Below are 22952 nucleotides of genomic sequence, written 5' to 3'. Positions count from 1 at the left end.
AAAGAATCAAATCAAACAAAACAACGAAACTCAAACTTCGAAAGAAACAGGATCCAATTACTAATCTGGACTAAGGACAAATTTTACAGTACCAAAATCTAATTCAAGTTGGTTAAACGGAAAGAGGGCTTCGATACGAAGATCTAGGCGCTTGAATCGCCTGATTCCGATAAACGAGCGAAAAAATATAATAGATCGAAAATTAGGGCAGAGATCGCCATCGAAAATAATCGCGGAAAAACCCTGGAAAAAGAAAAACTGATGAACAGGCTAACGAATGAACGTTTGTTGTCTGTGACTAACGGGTGAAAACCATTCGTTAAAACGAACGTACGAACAAGCATTTGCTAAACAACTAAACCAGGAAAATAAAACCGATCTACAAAAAAAATCGAGGGTTTCTAAAAAAACCATACAATTTTCTAAAGAAACCGACGGCTACCTCAGAATGCGTGACGGCGGCGGCAACTCCGGCAAGGCAGCGTCCGGCGAGCGGCGGCGAGTGGCGGCGGGCGGATCAAGGCGCGGCGTCGGCGGCTAGGGTTTGCGGGCGCGGGCGCTGGTGGGCTGGGGGGCTCAAGGGCACGACTTATAAGGAGGTTGGCCGGGTGGAGTCCAGGCCGGGTACGGCCCGAAGTTGGTTCCCCTTTTTTAGAAATAATATTTAGCACAGAAAAACAAAGAAAAGGAATACTAAACATACTTCAAAAAATCCTGAAATAAATTTTCCCCGTCCTCTAAAAATAAGCCGAACAAGGTGAACATTTATTTGGGCCTATAATGCAATTTTGGAGAACACATATTTTTCCTAATTCAATTAAAATTGCCATAAAATCCAAATAAAATATGCAAATTGATTCCAATATTTTCCTCCAATATTTTATTTATTTTGGAGAAGTCATATTGTCTCCTCTCATATATTTTGGTATGAAATATTTTCGGAGAGAAAATTTATTAAAATCGAAGTGATCCTTGTTTCCATATTTGATAAAATTCAAATATGCAAATGGTGAAATCCCCCAACTCTCTCCGAGGGTCCTTGAGTTGCTTAGAATTTCGAGGATCGCGGAAGTCGAAATGCACAAAATATGATATGCATGAATGACCTATGTATAACATTCCAAATTGAAAATTTGGGATGTTACAAACGCCCAATCAATATTGGTAGATTCGTACGTACTCCTAAATTTGTATTCAAACAAACATGGTTTCCAATTTGTTTTCAACCACGTGAATGTGCTTGTTCTTGTGCATGCTCTTCCTACTAGGATTTCGCCACATATAGCCAGTCCAGTAGTAACTTTTTTTAAGCTCCCTGTCAAATAGTACTAGTGGAGTACTGACAACATCTGTAGTAGAGTATGCAGTGCTCATAGTACTCCCTCCTTCCATTTATATAGGGCCTATGTGCAGGAGAGAGATGTGAAAAAGTAAGGGGAGTGAGATCTCATCCAAGAGCCTAGCTATATACGCATTCCTAGTTAAATCCAATAAATATGAAGAAAGAGATAGAGAGGAGATGGAAAAAAGTACTAGCCAACCTTATAATTTTTTTCGGGAAATAGCCAACCTTATAGCCCACACTACTGTATGAGTGCATCTAGATGATGGCAATAGATGACATGGTAGTTCCTTATAGCCATCGGCTGGCTATATTATTAACCATGCTCTAATGCGTTTTCAAAACCGCCATTGACCATTGACAAGATTAATAGTACATGAGATGTATAATGTGAAAATTATATCATTGGAAGCTCCTTTCACATACAAATTTGACCATATGCTTTGTGTAAGTTGCATGTCATATATTATTTTCGGATTTTGGGTTCCGGAAAAAACCTTGAGGTTCGAACACTGGGGTGCGCACGAAGATCTCTCCCCCTCTCTAGGTCGCGCCCATCATGATCTCACGGCCTAGCTCGACGAACCCAAAGAACAAGATACACAAGAGTTTATACTGGTTCGGGCCACTGATGTGGTGTAATACCCTACTCCAGTGTGGTGTGGTGGATTGCCTCTCAGGCTGAGGATGAACATTTACGAGGGAAGAACAGCCTCCTGAGGAGAGGTGTTCTTGTGCTTGGTGAACTTGTGTGGTCGAGGATGATCTGGATCATCTCTCCTCTATGATGGTGGCTAGTCCTATTTATAGAGGCCCTGGTCCTCTCCCCAAATATTGAGCGGGAAGGGATCCCACAACGGCCAAATTCGAAGGGAGACAACTAGTACAAGCTATCCTGACTAAAGGCGGGCTTCGCCTGCCAAAGGCTTTGGTGGTGATGTCGTCTTGGGCTCCACGGTGACCTCCATCCTACTGGTCTTGGTCTTGTTGCACTAATATGGAATCCTTTAACTGATGCCTCGGGACTCCTTGCCTGTGCTTGTCCCTTTAGCACCAAAGAGGAAACAAGGACACTGCATGCGCTGGCGCCCGCCTGGCACCCGCCCGCCTGGCCTTGGTCGTCATGGCTTACGTCACAGGACATCGCGAGGTGTCCCTCGCCTTGATCTCTCTGCCCATCACGAGCCTGCCTAGTGAAGCTGCCCCCTAGGAGGTCTTGCACTGTCCACCTCACGAGGCTTGGCCCCTCGCGAGGGTCTTGATTGTTTGCTGGTAAAGATGGGTCGTATAGGGCCTCTGGTGGAGCTACGCTGTGGGCCGCAGGCAGGCAAGTCTGGGGACCCCCGTTCCCAGGATGCCGATAGTAGCCCCTGGGCCCAAGGCGCGCTGGGACTTTGTTTCGAGGCGAAGGCGAAGGGCAAGTGTGGAGCGCCGCGGGCCCCAATAGCCTGTGGCACCGCTTGACGCGTGGCAATTGATTGGACGTGGGTGTCACCGCTTCCCCACGCAGCCTTGATATCCGGCTGGCTAGGCGGCCACGACGTCCTACACAGTTATTTCCCCATTGATGGCAACGCACTCCCAAACTCCTCTGATTCTTCGAACCTCAGCTTCCTCTCCCAATCTGACGTGAGATCAATTCTCTCCATCGCCATGGCGCCGAACCGAACGAAGAAAGGGAAGAAGCCCCTATCCTCAGCCAGCCCGCCTCTGGCCATCGAGCCCGTCATCGGCCGATCGTGGGTGCTCAATCGGGAGGCCATGGACAAGGTCTGCCCTGCGCTCGCCACCAGCTTCAACGAATAGGGAGGTACGGTGGCCTGGCCTGCGTCTCGAGCTACTGTCGATAGAACAGCCACCGAGGTCCAATTCTTCATCGACGCCCTATGGGCCGGCCTGGTCCCTCCCTTCTCCACCTTCTTCAACGTCGTGCTTTCAAATTACCAGATTCATATGCTGCACCTAGATCCCCAATCTGTCGCTCTTCTTGCTGTCTTTGCCTTTGTCTGTGAGGCCATGGTGGGCATCGGACCCTCCGTGGCCCTTCTATGCCATTTCTTCTCGCTGCACCTGACCGACCTCCGGCAATGCTTGGGGTGCCTGAGCTTCCAGGCCGTGGCGGCAACGGCCGGCTCAGGCATTGACTTTGAACTCCCGCCATCTACGAGCGGGTTCTGGATGCGGTGGATGTATGTGGATGTCGAAGAGCTCAACCCCTTGCTCTTGCCTCCGTCGGCGCCCGCCGTCCCCAGCTCCGGCTGGGGTCATGAGAAGCTTGTGAGCCCCCGCATCGCCTTCATCTAGCTCCAATTGAAGAGGCTGAAAGATCTTGGCTTGACTGCACCCATGGTGATGAAGGAGTTCCTCCGACACCGCATCGCTCCGCTTCAACGCCATTCCTAGCTGATGTGGGCCCTGTCTGTCGGCCAGGATTGCATGAGACTTCAGGAGTCAGGGCTTCCGCTCGAGGAACGAAGAACAATGCTCGAGGTCCTGGCGGGCGACCCCTCGCCACCCGATATGCCACTGGAGGGCTATCTCTTGTATTGTTGCTCAAACAGGGTGGAGTTCGCGGGGCATAGACCCCCTTTTGACGCATGGGGGCTGCGTCCAATTGGCCTTGAGGGTTCCCACAAGAACCCCGTCACCGTGGTTCCCCTCCTTGTTGCCGGCGCCGAACTTGCCCCAAGAGTGGACGTAGGGGGGCAAGCACCACTAGAGGCCGGAGGCGCGGGTGCTGAGATGTCGACGCCGCCAATGGCTCCTGAGGCACCATCTCCGGGAGCCCATGACCCTCGCTCTGGGGTGGCAGTTGAGGGGGCGACACAATCCGTTGCTCCTAAGGCCGAAGCTCCTGAGGCCGAAGCTCCTGAGGCCTCAGTAGGTCATCGCGAGGCGGAACCCGATGGCTCTCGCCAGCTTGGCGCTCCTGAGGTCGCCTCCTCGGGCCCTTCACCAGCCACGCCCTACGCTGGTCGTCACGTCCAACGCTTCGGCCGGCTCTGTGTATACTTCGATGCTCTCCGCAAAAGGAAGGAGTCCCCGATCTACAGCAGCAGCGCCTTCCAGCCGTTGAAACAGCGGAAGTACATCGCCATAGATGAGTAAGTACCTTATCTTTGTAATTCCTTGAGTGCTGCTTTCCTTCCTGACAGTGGCTTTTCAGGATCTCTTCTGCTAAGGCCGTGAAGCCTCCCGGGAAGCAATCTCCTCCTGGCTCGAATCTCCCGCTGGCACTGAGTGTCCCAAGCCAGCATGCCGCCCCGCATGCGATGTCGGCTGGAGAGGCAGATATGCTAGCCTAGTCCCTCGAGCCCACGCTCCTGCCATCTCTTCTTCGTGGCCTTGCCGGGGGTGTGACGAGCATGCCAAGGGCCCCCCCTCTGGTTGTAGACGGCGGCTGGATGGCTTCAGTCTTGGTTCCTTCTTCGAGTAGCGAGCCTCAAATCAACCGGGCTCCCACCGGGGCCCAGTCGGCGACTGAGGGGGGGGGGGCAGCACACAGCCTCCTGCGTAAAGGGGGCGAGCCGCTTTGGATCCCGTCGGCGAGGCCCACTGTGGAGGACGGAATCGGCCGCGCGCTCAAGTTTGTGCATGACCGGAGTGTCGTCCGCCACAAGCTCTTTCGGGAGGCGATGGGCGCGATGAGCCGACTTGGCGGAGAACTCGTGGATGTAGACGCGCGCCTCGAGGCCGAGGGTCTTCGGCTGATGGAGGAGTGGCATAAACTAAAGGTGGCCATCAACCTCGGGCACCACCAGCGCCGAGCTTGATAATGCGAAGGCCGAGGCGTCTCTTGCGACCTCGCGTGAGGCCTGCGCTCGAGCCTTGGAAGAAGCCCGGGAAGCTGATCATTGCCGCGAGATCGCAGAGAAACACGCGTGGGAGCAACAAGCCTGGAGTGTCTCCTTGGAGCAGCAAGTGGAGGCGCGCAAGGCTGCCCTATCGTCAATGAAGGGGACGCCTGGCAAGGAGGAAGAGATCCTGAGGCGCGAGGAAGCGCTGGTGCTGGAAGCCACGGAGCGAAGCCTTGGGCTTGAGCGGTTGGAGACGGGGGAGCGCCAAGTCGCCCAAGCGGAGGATACAGTCGGAGCGCGCGAGGCCAAGGCCTAGGGGGAGGTCGATCGCCAGGTGGCCGAGGCTCGAGCGGATCTTCTGGGTAGGTACGACCTAAAGCTGAAGCTCGTGGAAGCCGAAGCTGTGGGAAGGACTACTGTCCTCAAGTCAGGGTTGGCTGAGGCGGGACGGTGCGAGGAAGCCGCCGCACCGCCCTAATCTCAGTACAAGCTGACCTGGCTTCCGCCACGCCGAGCTGCTTTCTCTTCAATAGTGGGTCGCCAGCACTGAGTCCTCTGCACAACCGTGTAGGGAGGAAGCGCTCCAACGGCGGATGTTGTAGCGCGTGCACGCCCCCATGCTCCAAACCCTCAGGACCAGAGCCAACACGGCACTGGGCACCATCTGCGACGAAGATGCCCCTCATCCCCACTTGAACGATTACGCCAGTCACCTCCTCTTCTTCACCGATGTGGTGACACGGCTGGAGAATCAATCCGAGAGGGCTCGCGAGCTTGTTGAAGGGAGAAGCCGCGGCCTGCTTAGGCGCGCGTTCTCTCGCGTCTTCAGCCACCTATAGAACACCTACCCTAACTTCGATTTAGACACCGCCATTGCCCCTGTGCTTGAGTCCATCCGGGGCGACCTGGCGCACTGGGTAGAAGACAATGTGGATGCTCTAGTCAGGGCCTTCACCTCTGAGGACGACGCAGTGGTGGTCACGGCGGATGAAGGTGACGTGGTCGATGATGGTGTGGGCGACGCCGGCAATGGTGACAGTGATGCCGACGATGGTGATGGTGATGCCAGCGATGGCGACGACGACGCCAGCGACACGTCTGAGGGAGACCCGAAGGACGCGGTGAGCGATATGTCCGATTGAGCCCGTGCTTCCTTGTCGTTGACCCTGCATGTGAAAGCTCAGGAATGGCCTTGAAAGTAGTAGGAGCATTTTGGGAGGGGGACCCTCATGTGAACAGATTACTGCCTCTATTCCTTAGGCCAAGATGGAGATGTGTTTTTATTAGTCCGCGAGTCCCACCGCGAGCTTACTGCTGCAGTTTACCTTAGTCAGGACCAGTTCCAAACTGGCTCATGAGGTCGTGAGCTTCTGAGGGGCCTGCCAATTCGTTCGAGAGGGCCTCGCGAGGAGCAAGCGCCAGCCATGGAAGGACATGCGCACAACGGGCCTGCGCCGCGCCCAGCCCTCGCTCGCGAGGGAAGAGGTAGCATGCGCGAACCCTGACTTGAGGCAAGGAACCAGATCGCAAGAAATCGCACAAACGATAAAAGACACCCCCCGTGCACACCAATGAAAATTAAACTTCAAACTTAAATCCAAAGCTAGAAAACAGGGCTACAGAGAAGAGATCAAAAGCAAATGGCCGCGTCTGGCGCGTAGTCTAGTCTTCTTGTCTTCTCACCAGCGCATAGCTAAGTGCTTCCACTAGGACGTGGGAGGGAGCCCCCGAGGCCCGAGGGCGGCACTCCTGATACTCTAGGGCATGTACAGCCTCACTCATTATTACGTGACAGTGTCACGAGCGGAGATCTTCACAGGAGCGAGCCTTACTTCATAAGCCAGACGAGGGCCCCGCCTTGCGCCACCCTCGACCACCATTGGTGTGTCCTGAGACCAGGACGAAGCCAAGGGGCAAAGGGTACGCCAGCGGCACCCTTGACGACCACGGGTCCCCTGCCGGGGGATGAGGGAGATTGACCCCCTCCCAATGAGAGGATCATTTCCCTGGCAGAACAGCTCTGCCGGAGCCCTAGATTAGTTCCGCCAAGGTTCCGCCTCGTGGCGGCGGAGTTTCTTCCCGAAAGCTTGCTTATGATTTTTTTTCTCGGACAAAAGACTTCATATAGCAGAAGATGGGCACCAGAGGCCTGCCAGGGGCCCACGAGGCAGGGGGCGCACCAGGGGGGTAGGGCGCGCCCCCACCCTCGTGGCCAGGGTGTGGGCCCCCTCTGGTGGATTCTTTCGCCAGTATCTTTTATTAATTCCAAAAATAACTTCCGTGAAGTTTCAGGACTTTTGGAGCTGTGCAGAATAGGTCTCTAATATTTGCTCCTTTTCCAGCCCAGAATTCCAGCTGCCGGCATTCTCCCTCTTCATGTAAACCTTGTAAAATAAGAGAGAATAGGCATAAGTATTGTGACATAACGTGTAATGACAGCCCGAATGCAATAAATATCGATATAAAAGCATGATGCAAAATGGGCGTATCAAGTCCCCCAAGCTTAGACCTCGCTTGTCCTCAAGCGAAAGCCGATATCGAAAAATAAGTCCACATGTTTAGAGATAGAGGTGTCGATAAAATAAAATACAGACATGAGGGCATCATGATCATTCTTAGAACAGCAATATATATATATATATATATATATATAAACAATATTCTGATCATGGGATCAGTGTCGGCATTCTGGGAACGGGGGTCCCCAGACTTGCCTGCCTGTGGCCTACAGTGTGGCTCAAAAGGGGGCCCAACGCGGCCCATCTTCATTAACACAGACCCAAGACCCTCGCGAGGGGCCAAGCCTCGCGGGGCGGACGACACGGATCTTTCTCAGGCCCGGCCTCATCAGGCTGGCCCGCGAGGAGGCGGAGAGATCAAGGCGGGGTACCTCACGAGGTGCCCGTGACGCAAGCCATGACGACCAAAGGCGCCAAGCGGGCGCCAGCCGCGCAGTGTCCTCCTTTCCTCTTTGGTGCAAAGGGAGCAAGCGCAGGCGAGAGCATCAAGCAAAGGCACCTGTTTTGGTGCAACGAGACAAAGACCAGTCCAACGGCAGCGAGGAAGTCATTGTGGAGCCCCAGCCAGCGTCACCACCAGAGCCTTTGGCAGGCGAGGACCAATTTTAGTCAGGATAAGTGTACCAGACGTTCCCCTTCAAAGTGGCCAATTGTTGGCGCCCTTCCCGCTCAATATTTGGGAAGAGGCCCAGGGCCTTTGCCTATAAATAGGACTAGCCACCCACAGGGTAGAAAGATCGGATCGCAATCGAGAAGAGAGAGAGAGAAGGGTGACTGAACTCCTCCTAGCAGTTCGTCGCCCCAGCCAAGAACAGACCCTTGCGAGGCTGTTCTTCCTTGTATTGCTCATCATCATCAGCCCAAGAGGCAATCCACCACACCACACACTGGAGTAGGGTATTACACCACAACGGTGGCCCGAACCAGTATAAACACTGTGTCTCTTGTGCTGTTCTTTCCATAGCTTAGATCTTAGCGAAGCGGAGGGGTGCAGGTAGGTAGAAGGCGAAATCTCCGCGCGCACCCCAGTGTTCGAACCTCAAGGGTCTGCCGGAACCCAAAATCCGACATTTGGCACGCCAGGTAGGGGTGTGCCGGAATCCACCTTCTATCGCTTCGTGTCCCATCGCGTCGTCATCACCATGTCCAGCGACCAGGCGGGCAACCCAGATCCATCGGCGGAGTGGCCCGCCCGCGCAGAGCCGCTCGCCTCGGGCGACCCCGTGCCCCAGGCAGCTCGCGGTCCGCAGGGCGCTGCAGGCCGCAGGCGATGCGGACAGGCTTCGACAGTTCTCACACCGTGGCAGGCGCGGTCGGCAGCAAGGGCCTCCAATCACGCCGCGACCACGACACCGTACACCCGCCGGGAGCAGGCAAACTCGAGGGCCGTGCTCACGGTGGCCCGAGAGCTGCTGCAGTGCAGGCTGCTGGAGGGCAGCCGCGACGTGCTGCTGGAGCGGGTGGCAGAGCTCCTGGGCTTTGCCGCCTCGGGGGCTCACCCCTTCTGCACCCTGCTCCCATCTCAAGCCCAGGGCGGCCACGTGGGGGCTCCGCGCGCGCCCGCGGGCTCCAAAGCTACTCCAACGCCAGCGAAGCTGTCAGCACCGGACCGGCAGCGGCGCTGCCCCTGCTCCCGGTCCGCGAAGAAGAAGGACTCGACGCGACCCACGGCCCCAGTGGACAGCCGCGCTACCACCCCATGATGGGCGCGTCAAGCTGAGCTGCGTGGAATGCGGAGCACTACGGCATGGCCTTCGGGATGACAGCGCCAGAAGAATACGTGCCCCTCATGATGGACCAAGGACACCCTCACGAGGGCGAACAAGGCTCGCTCCTTAGCCCAAGCTGGGGGGACGAGGCGCCAGAAGCTGAGCCTTCCAGGAGCCCCGGGACGGTCCCACTGGCCACGCTGGAGGCAATGATTATCGGGTACCGCTAATTCCTCAGGAGCAGGCATACGCTAATCATGGATCGCGGGAGGTGCAGGTCGCCACAGCGAGTGTCGGGTGGTAGGTGCGACATATGCCAACGGGTGGCTTATCATTGTGGGAGCCAGTAAGACATCGCCGGTGCCTGGAAACGGGATGAGGCGAAGACATGCACGCCGGCGAATCTTACCCAGCTTCGGGGCTCTCCGTGGAGATAACACCCCTACTGCTGCTCTGCGGGGTCTCCGCATGATCACTAGATGGACAAGTAGCTACACAATGCTCCTTGAGCTGTTCGGTGGGAGGAGGAAGAAGGGCATGGCTAGCTTGCTTCTTCTCCTTGTGTGGTGTCTAGAACTAGCAGGGGGTCGAACCCTTTACATGGGTGCCCCGGGGGGTTTATATAGGCCTACCCCCCGGGGGTACAATGGTAATCCGACTGGGCGCGGGGCCCAGCCGTCTGTGACTGCGCTCGCTGGCTTCTGGGCCGACTGCTGGGGCCCGCTGGCTGGTGGGTCCCACCGGCTACCAACTCCTTGGCAACAGGCAGGCCCCACTGCCAAGGGTCTTGTCGATGGCTGGTTACTGTTGCCTCAACCTGATGACGAGGGCTTCGTCGAGGTAGGCGTGGCTACAGTGCCGCCGTCCGGCGGGCGATTACTGTAGCCTTACTGCGTCTTGTCTCCTTAACGGAGTGTCCTCTTCGAGGGGGGAAGCGAGCCGGCTGCGGGGAGCCGGCCCTGCCTCAGGCTGACTGGGGAGGCCTGGCAGCCTTCGGGCGTCTCTCTGCCCAAAGGGGCCCACCGCCCATGGGCCGTACTGGCGGCCCGTCGTGGGTGACATTAGGGTTAACATGGCAACAGTGCCGCGCCGGATGGGTCATGGCCACTCCGTACGGCGTACTGTGCCAGGCGTGCTCCGGGATTCGGGGGTGGCAGGCTTTACTGTAGCCACGCCCCGTCTCATCGCCGCTAGGTGGATGCAAACTTTGAGGGTACGGTCTTGGCCGCTCTATGGGAGCCGGCTTCTCGGAGTCGGCCTTCTCGCAGCCAGCTTCTCGTAGTCGGCCCTCCCATGGCTTTCTTCATGAGGGCTAAAGTCGGGCCGCCTTCCGAAAGCCGGCCTGGGTGACAGCCAGCAAGGGGAAGGCGGCCCCATGTCTTGGATTCCTGAGAGCCGGACGGGCTCGTAATTTTTTAGAAGGGCCAGGGGAATCCGGCTAGGCTACCCATGGCTATTTACTCCGACAGTAGTCCCCGAAGCTGATCGAGCTTCGAGGCGGACAAAGGGACGAGAAGCTTGGTCAGCTTCCTATCCTGAAGAGCCGGCTTTGCTCGTGCGTGCCGACTTCAGAGAGCTCCGGTTCTCGTAGGCGGGAACGCGGGCCACGTGGCGAGGAAACCCTGCCAAAGCACGTGCGCGACGGGATGTCGTCGCAGGCCCGGGCCCGCCACTCGCAGGCCTCGGTCCGAGCGTGGATCTTCCGTGACCCACATGGACCGCTCGCCTTCCCGCGGCGGTTTTATTCCGCCACCATGGCATAGTAATTGCGGGATGTGGGGGAGTGGGCACGATCGATCCCCATGTTTCCCCACGCCGCGCCTCCTCGGCTCCGCCACGCGAGCCTATAAGTAGGGGGAGGAGGGGGAGCGACAGAGGTTCGCACGCTCTCTCTCGCTCCGCCCCTTCTCGTCCTCCTTTCTTCCTCTCGTTGCCGCTGCAACCTCCCGTCTCAGCGCCGCCGCGCCACCACATCGTCTTGCTCCCATGGCGCTGTCGAGCTCGTGGGATGGCTCCAACGTCCACGAGGACCATGTTGAGTTCCTCCGCCAGACTCGGCACCTGCCCGACGCCAACCTCGTGCGGGTCTGCCTGGCGCCGGAGACGGAGATCTCGTCGGCACCGGAGGAGGGCGAGCGGGTCGTCTTCCGCTCGCACTTCCTTCGCGGCTTCGGCCTTCCGGCGAGCGGATTCCTGCTCTCCTTCCTCGAGTTCTACAATCTTCAGCCGCATCACCTCACGCCCAACGCGGTGATGTTGCTGTCGGTCTTCGTCTCTCTCTGCGAAGGTTTCTTGGGGCTGCTCCCCACGCTGGAGCTCTGGGGGGAATTCTTCCAGAGCAAACTCGGCACCGTCGTCGCAGGCGTGCCCGCCCCCTGCGGGGCCTTCATCGCCATGAGGAGGGCGGGCGAGAACAACCCGTTCCCGCCCATCCCCCTGATCCAGTCGGTGAAGATCTGGCAGAAGTCATACTTCTACATGAAGAAAGTCACCGAGCAAGGAGACCACGTCAACCTGCCGGCTTACGTAGCCGGCCCGCCGGCTGGGAGGCAGCCCTCGTGGAGTTTCCGGTCCCGGTCACTGTCTCAGGCCGGGAACACTGCCGTCTCTCGGCTTCGGGTGATGATCCAGTCGGAAGGCCTGAGCGGGGCCGACTTGGTGGCCGCCTTTGTGGAGCGCCGGATATCTCCTCTCCAAAGCCGGCCCCACATGATGTGCCAGATGAGCGGCCACTTCGACCCAAGCCGGCTGAGCACCAGGGAGATGCCTCATGCGGAGGTATCGTACATGGTAAATTACATCTCCAATTGCAAGCTCGCCGAAGACTGGCAATACGGCAAGGCGCCGTATTCTCGCGCCAACCCTCCGCCCGTGGTAAGTTTTCCTCTCTTTCTTCTTTTTGTTGGTAGCCGGCTTTATGATGGCCGGCCTCTGATCGGTCGGTTTTTCTTAGCAGAACCCCCTTCTCCTGCCGATGACCGGTGCAGCAGGGATAGAACGTCAGTACGTCGCCGACCGCATGATGGACGACGACCCGGATTTGGGGGCGGCCGCCATGGAAGACGCCGTCGTGAGGGACGACGCCGAGCCCGGAGGCACAAGGCTCACCGCCAGCTTCGAGGACTGGCCGGATGACGCCGAAGCCGAAGTTGCCCCGCGTCGCCAGCCGGCGGCCGACCATCAGGGCGCGGGCTCGTCCACCGTGTCGGCTGCTAGCGGCGGCACACAGAAGCGCCGGGCCGCGTCAATCCTCTTCGGCAGCCGGCCGAAGAAGTCCAAAGCCTCCACCGCGGTGACAAGGCGAGATGAGGCGGCCGTGAAGGCAGCTCGCTTCCGCAAGGCGGTGAAGCAGCCTCAGGCGGTCTCAGCGTAAGTCGTCGATTGCCTGGTCGCATGCTCTTCATCATTGTCTTCTTGTTCGAACATTCTTCCTAACCTTTTCCTGCTCGCTGGACAGGGCGCCGCTTTCCCTTGAGCGGGGTCCGGGCGGCTCCATAGTTGGGCCGACTGGAGGGTCTTCGGGCTCCCGCCGCGTGGACCCCCGCGCCGACCTCAGGGAGGCCATGGAGCGGAATGCCCATGAGGCGCGGGAGAAGCGCGAGGCAGCGGAGAAAGCGGCCGCCCAGGCGGCGAGGGAGCAAGCCGACGTGGCAGCCAAGGCCCAGGCGGAGGCGGCGACCGCGGAAACGAAGGCGGAGGGTTCGCACAACCAGCCTCCGCTGCTCGCCATTCCCCTCCGAGCCATGGCCCCTGACACCCCATTGCCCTTGGCGGAGGAAATCGTCCAAGACCCACCGCTGATGGAGAGGGGGGAGGACCTCGTGTTCTTTGCGGGGAGAGCGCCGCCGGCAGCACCAACCGGAGCGGGCCAAGGCGGCCAATCGTCAGCGGCGCCAGAGGAGCCGGCCGGGGGTGAGCCGGAGGACGGAGCCGGCTCCGAGGTGCATCCGGTGACGCATCGGCGCGCAGGGGGAGGCGCCGCTCCGCCGGAGTCGCGCCGAGTCGGCAGAGGCTCTGGAGGCGGCCAGCACCGCTACGTCCGAGTGGACTCCCAGCGGGGGGACTGGCGAGCTGAATGCGGCGGCTCAAGAGGTCCGGAGCCGGCTTCAAGCTCAGGCCGCCCTGCTGCAGCAGTACACCCAGGAGTTCCTATCGACGCGGGCCGTCATCCGGGTGAGTCTTTCATTCTTGGCCGCTTTGGTCTCTTGATTTCTTCCGTGGGGGCGTGTCAGCGCACCCACTGGGTGTAGTCCCCGAGATTCGGGCCGACTGCTGAGCAGTCGGGTCGGATCTTTCTTGACGACTATCTTTTTTTTGCTTCCTGTCTGAACTTCCAGGAATATCATAACTCCCGTGCTGCCGCCTTCAACTCTCAGGCTTAGGAGTTGGGTCGGAAGACCAACAACCTGGCCGACAGCCGAAGTAAGTGCCTGATCTTGTCTATCTCCTGTGGGGGCGCGTCAGCGCACCCACTGGGTGTAGTCCCCGAGATTCGGGCCGACTGCTGAGCAATCGGGTCAGATCTTCCTTGACGGATTTTTCCTTATTGGTTTTTCTTTTTCTTTGTCTTCAGGGGCCAACGGCGATTTGAGGAAGGAGGTCGGCGAAGCGTAGGCCGCCCTTCATACCAAGGATGCCGAGTATGCTGCCTTGGTCCAGGAGCGTGATCGCCTGGCCAAGAAGCTGGCTGACCAAGAGAAGAGCCATAAGGCGGCCCTGTAGAAAGCGCAGGATAGCGAGGCCGCCCTGAAGGCAGAGTTTGAGACCGAGGCGGCGAGTTGGGCTGAGACCCGGCGAGCACTGGATGAAGGCTTTGGCCGCATCGAGTACTTGATCGACGGTAAGCCGCCTTCCTCGCTCCTCTCCTGCCCCTTGCCCCCTGGTTTTTGGCTTAACTTGTGCTGCTGCTTATTTATTTTTTTGTGTGTAGACTACTTCCCTGGCTACTCCGCCTTCGCTGCCCAAAGCATCGAGGCCCATTGCGAGGCGCGCCGTCAGGCGGGGGCCAACATCGCGCCAGATGCGAACCGGACGCTTGAGGAGCAGCTCTTGGCTGTCCAAGCGTGGTTGCAGCCGGCTCATCGGATGCTTCGCCGGCTCCAACGTGCCGGGGCGCAAGTGTTGGCCGCCCTCTGGCCCGGCGAGACGATCCCCCGCACCCCAAGCCGGACGGCCGACTGGCTAGAGGTCGCAGTCGGTCGCTTTGAAGCTTGGAAGGCGTCGGCGGCCCGCCTCGGAGCCGGGCGGGCGTTGGAGTTCGTTCGGGCTTGGTACCCAGGGCTGAGCCTAGACCAGCTGTGCACTTGGCGGATGGAGGCCGACACGGAGCTGGAGGAGGTGAGGCCGGCTATCGCCCAACGTGCTTCGACAATCGCCGAGTGCACCGACATCAGCGTTTTTGCACCCGAAATCGATGATGACGGTGTTGCCCAGCCGGAGGAGTGGTTCGGGCTGAACCCGGCGGTGGGCGAGGACTCGGCAGAGGAGATCGCCTCCAGCGACGAGGGCGAGGATGACGAAGAGGAGGACGGCGAAGACGTCGAGCCGGCTGGTGGAAAAACCGGCTGACCTCAGGCCGATCGTGCCTCTAGCAACGAGGCGCGTGGAAGCGCGCCCTCTGCGGGAGGCGGTGACCAAGCCGAGGTTCGCCAGCCGGCCGCTCCTTCAGCCGGCACAACCGTCTCCGCCAACCAGCTCGGCTCGTCGGTTGCTCCGCTAGCTTGACCTGCCGTCCTTATTCTTCCTGCTTGTTGTCTTTTGAACAATCTTTATTAAGTTTTCGCAATTCCACCCACTGGGGGTTTATCCAAACTATGTTGAATGCTAGCCTCTCGGAGGTCTTTTATGTAAATATTATTGTTTTCATGTTTGGTTTCCATTCGCGTATGCTTTTTATCCTTTGGCTTTTTCCTTTGCCGCCTTCCCTCTTTGGGGAGGCAAGTACTCGAGCTTTCTTGGATTGAAGTGCAGTGAATGGAAACCGGCCGTCCGGCTACTCTGGTAGCCAGTCGGCGGTGGGAGAAAAATCGGCTTTTGTTATATTAGTCCATTAGTACCTAGTCATTTTTTGTGTGGGCGCCCGTTCCTGCCTTTAACTCTTGCCAGCCGGACAGCCGTTCTTCGAACTGCGACTTTTGGCAAGAGAAAGCTTGGGAGCCGGCACACTACTTGTCTGACTGTGGGTAGGACTTCTAATATAACTCCAGTCAGCCAGTCCCCGAGCCGACTAGTCGAACCCGGTGCAGGACGGAATAAGTAAATGAAATGACAAGGTCATAAGCATGATACTTTTCATTCATAGATAAAAGATGGCAGTCCCCGAGCCCTCCTCAGGGGGCCTATTATCTCGTACTTAGTACAAAAGTTAGCGTGATACATACTGCATTTCAGATGTAAAATCTTCGAAGGAGGTTGGCGTTCCATGGTCGTTCCGACTCCTTGCCGGAGTCGTCTCTCTTGCGTGCCTTCGGCTTCTGTGTGTCGATCAGGTAGTAGGAGTCGTTGCCTAGAGCTCTGCTGATGACGAAGGGGCCTTCCCAAGGGCCGAGAGCTTGTGCTGGCCGGCTGTTCGCTGGATCAGCCGGAGCACAAGATCGCCCTCTTGGAAAGATCTTGGCCTGACCTTCCGGCTGTGGTAGCGGCGCAAACCCTGCTGGTAGATGGCAGACCGGCTGAGGGCTAACAGCCGGCTTTCTCCCAGCAGGTCGACGCCGTCTTCTCGTGCTTCCTTGGCCTCCGCTTCCGTATACATGGTTACTCGAGGCGAGTCGAACTCGATGTCAGTTGGGATGACCGCCTCGGCACCATACACAAGGAAGAAAGGGGTGAAGCCGGTTGACTTGTTTGGCGTAGTGCGCAGGCTCCAGAGGACAGCCGGCAGCTCATCGAGCCAACAGCCGGCTGAACGCTCCAGTGGTACGACCAGTAGGGGCTTGATGCCGGAGAGGATGAGGCCGTCGGCTCGCTCGACCTGGCCGTTTGACTACGGGTGGACGACGGACGCTAAGTCCAGCCGGATACCTTGGGCTGCACAGAATCGTGCCAAGGCTCCTTTGGCAAAATTCGTGCCATTGTCGGTGATGATGCTGTGTGGCACGCCGTACCGAGTTGTTTTGTCTGCGATGAATGTCACAGCAGTCGGCCCATTCAGCTTCTTGATCGGCTTTGCCCCAATCCACTTGGTGAATTTGTCCACGGCGACGAGCAAATGCGTCATGCCGCCGCGCGCCGTCTTGAATGGGACCACCATGTCCAGTCCCCAAACGGCGAAGGGCCAAGTGAGGGGAATGGTCTTGAGTGCCTAAGTCGGCATGTCTTGCTTGGAGCTGAAGAGTTGGCACCCCTTGCAATATTTAACTAATTCTTTGGCGTCATCCAAAGCAGTCGGCCAGAAGAAACCATGGCGGAAGGCTTTGGCGACAAGTGATCTTGAGGCCGCATGGTGGCTGCATTCTCCTTGGTGAATGTCTCTGAGGATTTCAATGCCCTTCTCTTGCTTGACGCACCGTTGGAGGACTCCAGTGACACTGCGCTTGGCGAGTTCTCTGTTGATGATTGTGTATGCTCCGGCTCGACGTTGGACTTGTCTTGCCTCTGTTTCGTCAGTCGGTAGATCTTGGTTTACTAGGAAGTTGAGGATGTACTGAGCCCATGACGGAGCCGCGACTTCTCGTACTGCCAATGTGGCTACTGCCACCAGGGTGGGTGGGCTGGGTGGTGAAATGCTGGAGTCGGCCGCCGGCTGTTGTGCTGGTGCAGTCCCCGGGCCGGCTACCACAGTCCCCGAGACGGGTGTGGCAGTCCCCGAGCCGGTTGCCGAAGTCCCCGGGCCGGCTACGGAAGTCTCGGGGTCGCCTGCTTGGTTCTTCGAGCCGAACCCGGCTACGTCGGGGTCAGGCAGCACGAAGATGGAATCAGACTCTGGAGACGGCTTGATGGACGGCTTGAGGAGGCGTTGTAGAGCGACGCTGGTTGGTATTGCTTGCCAAGTGGAGCCTATTCGAGCCAGGGCATCTGCTGGCTCGTTGTCGGCTCGCGGTACGTGGAGGAACTCGCATCCTTCAAAGTATCCGCTGAGTTGTTGAACCAAGAAGCGGTAGCTCGCCATATTTGCATCCTTGGCGTCCCAGTCGCCGGATGATTGCTGAACCACCAAGTCCGAGTCGCCATAACATAGGATCCGGAGAATGCCAAGTTCTTTGGCAAGCCAGAGCCCGTGTATGAGTGCCTCATACTCGGCCACGTTGTTGGAGGCAGCAAAGTGAATCTGCAGCGTGTATCTGAGCTTGTCGCCTTTGGGAGAGGTAAGGACGACGCCGGCTCCCAAGCTGGTGCGCATCTTGGACCTGTCGAAGTGCATGCGCCAATGGGTGGAGTCGGGAGCCGGCGGCAGGTACTGGGTCTCGGCCCAGTCAACGAGGAAGTCGGCCAGGGCTTGGGACTTGATGGCGGTGAGGGGCTGGTAGAAGATTGTGTAAGGGGCCAGCTCGATGGCCCATTTCGCCACTCGGCCGGATGCGTCCCGGCTGCCTATGATCTCGGCCAGCGGGGCGGTGCATACGACCGTGACGGGATGCTCTTGAAAGTAGGGCTTCAGCTTCTTGGCGGTGAAGTACACGCCATAACACATCTTCTGGTAGTGCGGGTAGTTCTGCTTTGAAGTGGACAACACCTCGCTCGAATAATACACCGGCCTCTGGACCGGCTGGGCTCGGCCTTCTTCTGGGCGTTGGACTACGATGACGGTACTGACCACCCGGCTGGTTGCGGCAATGTAAAGGAGCATGGGCTCTTTTTCAGTCGGCGCCGCTAGGACAGGCGGCGTGGCCAGCATCTTCTTCAGCTCGTGAAAAGCTTGGTCGGCCTAGTCGTTCCACTTGAAGTCAGTGCTCTTCTTCATGAGGCGGTAGAGGGGGAGAGCTTTCTCTCCGAGCCGGCTGATGAAGCGGTTCAGGGAGGCCAAGCATCCGGTGAACTTTTGGATGTCTCAAAGCTTGGTGGGGATCGCCATTCTCTCGATGGCCTTGATCTTCACCGGGTTGCATTCGATGCCGCATTCGGAGACCAGGAAGCCTAAGAGCTAGCCGGCTGGCACTCCGAACACGCATTTCTCGGGGTTGAGCTTGATTTGGAACCGGCGCAGGTTCTCAAACGTTTCCTTGAGGTCTCCCAGCAAAGTGCCGCGCTTCTCTGTCTTCACCACAATGTCGTCCACGTAGACGTGAGCGTTTCTGCCGAGTTGCTTGAGGAGGCACTTCTGCATGCAACGCTGAAAAGTAGCACCAACATTTCTCAAGCCGAATGTCATAGTATGGTAGCAGTAGGCTCCAAATGGCGTGATGAAGGCGGTCTTCAAGCAGTCGTCCGGATCCAGCTTTATCTGGTGATATCCTGAGTAAGCATCCAAGAAACTCAATAGCTCGCATCCGGCTGTGGGGTCTATCACTTGGTCAATCCTTGGCAGGGCAAAGGGATCTTTGGGGCAGGCCTTGTTGAGGCTTGTGTAGTCTATACACATGCGCCACTTGTTGTTCTTTTTTAGCACGAGGACCGGGTTGGCGAGCCACTCTGGAAAGAAAACTTCCATAATGAAGCCGGTTGCCAGAAGCCGGGCTATCTCCTCTCCCACAATCCTGCGTTTCTCCTCCGACAGTCGGCGAAGGGGTTGTTTGACTGGCTTTGCGTCTTCTCAGACGTGTAGTTTGTGCTCGGCGAATTTCCTCAGAACACCCGGCATGTCCTTGGGGGACCATGCAAAGATGTCCCGATTCTCACAGAGGAAATCGGCGATCTCGCCTTCCTATTTGGTGTTCAGGCCTGCCCCGATGATGGCAAACCTCTCTGGATGCTCGGGGTCAAGAGGTATCTTCTTCGTCTCCTTGGCCGGCTGGAAAGATCCTTGAGCATCATGCTCCTTGGGATCGGGGGACACGGCCGACTGCTTGCCGGCTATGGCCACGACTCGGTCCAACATCTTCTTTTCTTCGGCAATCACAAGGGACTCGGCCAGCCAGCTGCTGGCTGCCGCGCACTCAAAGGACTTCTTGTAATCGCCGGCTACGGTGATGACGCCTTTGGTGCTTGGTATCTTCATCTTGAGGTATGCATAGTGGGGAACTGCCATGAATTTGGCCAAGGCAGGTCGGCCAAGCAATGCATGGTAAGGGCTCTCCAGGTCCACCACTTCAAACCAGATCGCTTCCCGGCGGAAATGCTCCTTGTCCCCAAAAAGTACATCAATCTTGATCTTGCCGATGGGGGCGCATGACAGGCTGGGTACGATGCCATGGAACACTGTTCGAGTAGGCATGAGCTGCTTCGTCTTGACATTTCGCTTCTCCAGGGTGTCACGGTACAGGATGTTGATGCTGCTCCCGCTGTCTATCAGCACGCGGGAGAAGCGGGTAGCGCGTCTGTCCGTTGCGAGGGTGGCTTCCAGGACAACGCATAAGAGCCGGGAGACGGCATCACCTCTGGATGGTCGGCCCGGCTCCAGCTGATGGGTTTTTCTGACCAATGCATGTGTCCGGCGGGGTTGGCAGCAACCACGCTGACTTCCTGGTGCTCTCGGCATTTGTTGCGCCGGTCTTCGAGCTGGCTTGTAAAGATGATGTAGGTTGCTTGCTCGTCGGGGAATTCGTCGTGCACGGCTCCGACTGCGGGCCGAGCGGCCGGAGGCGGAGGCGGCGCGAGCCCCTCGCCTTTGGAGATTCGGGTGAGCCAATGGAACTTCCGGGTTGTGTGGTTGGACGGCTTCGCGCCGCTGTGGAACTTGCACGGGGCGTCGAGAGTTTGCTCGTAGGAGAAGGCCGGCTGCCAAGCCGGCCGGCCGCCCTTGGGTTTCTTGGGCGCGGGCCGCCCTTCGGGTGGCACGTCTTCAACTGTGGCCACCTGCCGACTGGCGGGAGGCGGCGCGGGGCCCTTGCGCTTGGGGTCGTTCGGGTGTGTGCGTCAGCCGGAATCCCCAGCCAGTGTCTTGGGCGCCGGGTTGAGTACCTTTCCGGACGCATCTACCCGGAGCTCGGTCTTCATTGAGGAGTCGGCGGTGGCATACTTGTCCGCTATGTCCAGAAGCTCGTCGAGGGTAGTCAGCTCGTCGCAGAGGAGCTTGTGCTTGAGGAGGGTGCCTTCTCGGCATCCGGCTGTGAAGTATTCTATGGCTTGCACCTCATGCACCCCTTCGCAAGAATTGCGAAGCTCGGCCCAACGCGTGAGGTAGTCGCGAGTGGACTCGGCGGGGCCTTGTACGCACAAGGAGAGCTGTCTAGGCTTGGGAGCCCGCTTGTAGGTGCTGGTGAAGTTGCGGATGAAAGCTTCAGTGAAATCTAGCCAGCTGTTGATGCTAAGAGGCTTGAGGCTATTGAGCCAGGTCCGCGCCGTGCCTTGCAGCATGAGGGGCACGTACTTCACGGCAACGCGCCGGTTGCCGTTGGCTATGCTAACTGCCGTGGAGTAGTCGATCAACCAATCTTCCGGCTTCACGGAGCCGTTCTACTTGGGCGTGTCTCTTGGGAGCGAGAACCCTTTGGGGAAAGGCTCGTCGCGGATGCGGGGGCAGAAACAAGACAGGCTGACATCGTCTTCTTCTTCCAGCGCCAGGGATCACGCCAGGCGGTCGATCCGATGGCGGGCATCGTTCTCGCCGACTCCTTCGCGGCAACCTAGTCGGCCGCTGAGAGTCGGGTGCGCCACTGGCGGCGGGGTGGGATACCTCTCTCCACGGGGTCAAGGCGGAGGCGGGTTGCCCCGCCATTCCATGGCTCGGGGATGGCCATCCGCGTCTCGCTCGATGGAGATTCGGGTTTGGCTTCGACTGGCAGCCGGCTCTTTCTCGCGCCATGCGCGGGTGTTCCTCGTAGTCGGTGTCCGGGACGTCGCGCCATGATCTCGGCGCGGGGGAGGGCTTCCCGCGCGGGCATCGGCTTCGTGCCGCCGTACGGCCGCGTCAATCAGTTGCTGGATGCGCCGGGTCATGTGGGGGAGGTCTTCGGCCTCCAAGCCGTCCAACTCGTCTACGGCCGCCTGGGCGGCACGCAAGTTCTCGAGCGGAGTGGCATAGACCGGGCGGTCGACTCCCAGCATATCGGCGATGACGGCGCCGCTTTGCCTGACAAGGCCAGCCCGGCTTGGCCCGCCCGGGGCCGGCGTGCCGAAGGCGGCGCGGTCAGCTTCGCGCTGGTAGGCCTCAGTGAGGCGTCTCACGGAAGCCAGCCTCCGGCCCTCTGCGAGGAGGGCGAGGCGGTGTGCCTCCAGTGCTTCGTCGTCGGCATTAGCCGGGAGGCGGGTGGACAAGTCGTGGGCCGCCGCGTGCGGGGCGTCGTGGGTGCTCTCGTCGGCCGGGCCGCCGTGGCCGACAACCATCACTTCGGTGGTGACAGCGTCGCAGCCGTCGGCTCGAGGAAGTGGGTCGTTGTAGATCGTGACGTTGGTGGGGAAGGTGTCGTGGGAGGCCGTGTCAGAGTCGACAGGCATCGGGTCGGTGGAGCCAACCGACTCCAGATCCACAGCGGGCTCGCTGGAGACATGGAGCTGGCCGAGGAGGTTGGCGAGGTGGTTGGTGCCCGCATCAGAGGCGAGCTCGTCAGAGGTGAGGGTTTCGTCGAGGAGACCGGCGAGGCTGCTCGTCGTGCAGACGTTGGTGACGCCTTGCAGCGCGTCGTGGCAAGCGCCATCGGGCGTGCCAGGCTGGCTACGCTCACGGGGGAGGAAGAGGGTTCCTGTCCAGAACAAGTCTCCGGACGACGGTGCACCTGGCCCCATGGTGGGCGCCAAATGTAGGGTGGTAGGTGCGACATATGCCAACGGGTGGCTTATCATTGTGGGAGCCTGTAAGACATCGCCGGTGCCTGGAAACGGGATGAGGCGAAGACATGCACGCCGGCGAATCTTACCCAGCTTCGGGGCTCTCCGTGGAGATAACACCCCTAATGCTGCTCTGCGGGGTCTCCGCATGATCACTAGATGGACAAGTAGCTACACAATGCTCCTTGAGCTGTTCGGTGGGAGGAGGAAGAAGGGCACGACTAGCTTGCTTCTTCTCCTTGTGTGGTGTCTAGAACTAGCAGCGGGGCGAACCCTTTACATGGGTGCCCCGGGGGGTTTATATAGGCCTACCCCCCGGGGGTACAATGGTAATCCGACTGGGCGCGGGGCCCAGCCGTCTATGACTGCGCTCGCCGGCTGGTGGGTCCCGCCGGCTACCAACTCCTTGGCAACAGGCAGGCCCCACTGCCAAGGGTCTTGTCGATGGCTGGTTACTGTTGCCTCAACCTGATGACGAGGGCTTCGTCGAGGTAAGCGTGGATACAGTGCTGCCGTCCGGCGGGCGATTACTGTAGCCTTACCGCGTCTTGTCTCCTTAATGGAGCATCCTCTTCGAGGGGGGAAGCGAGCCGGCTGCGGGGAGCCGGCCCTGCCTCGGGCTGACTGGGGGAGGCCTGGCAGCCTTCGGGCGTCTCTCTGTCCAAAGGGGCCCACCGCCCATGGGCCATATTGGCAGCCCGTCGTGGGTGACATTAGGGTCAACATGGCAACAGTGCCGCGCCGGATGGGTCATGGCCACTCCGTACGACGCACTGTGCCAGGC

Source organism: Triticum aestivum, chromosome 4A (genome assembly GCF_018294505.1).
Source record: "Triticum aestivum cultivar Chinese Spring chromosome 4A, IWGSC CS RefSeq v2.1, whole genome shotgun sequence".
In the NCBI taxonomy this organism is placed as follows: domain Eukaryota; kingdom Viridiplantae; phylum Streptophyta; class Magnoliopsida; order Poales; family Poaceae; genus Triticum; species Triticum aestivum.
This window is presented reverse-complemented; position numbering follows the sequence as displayed.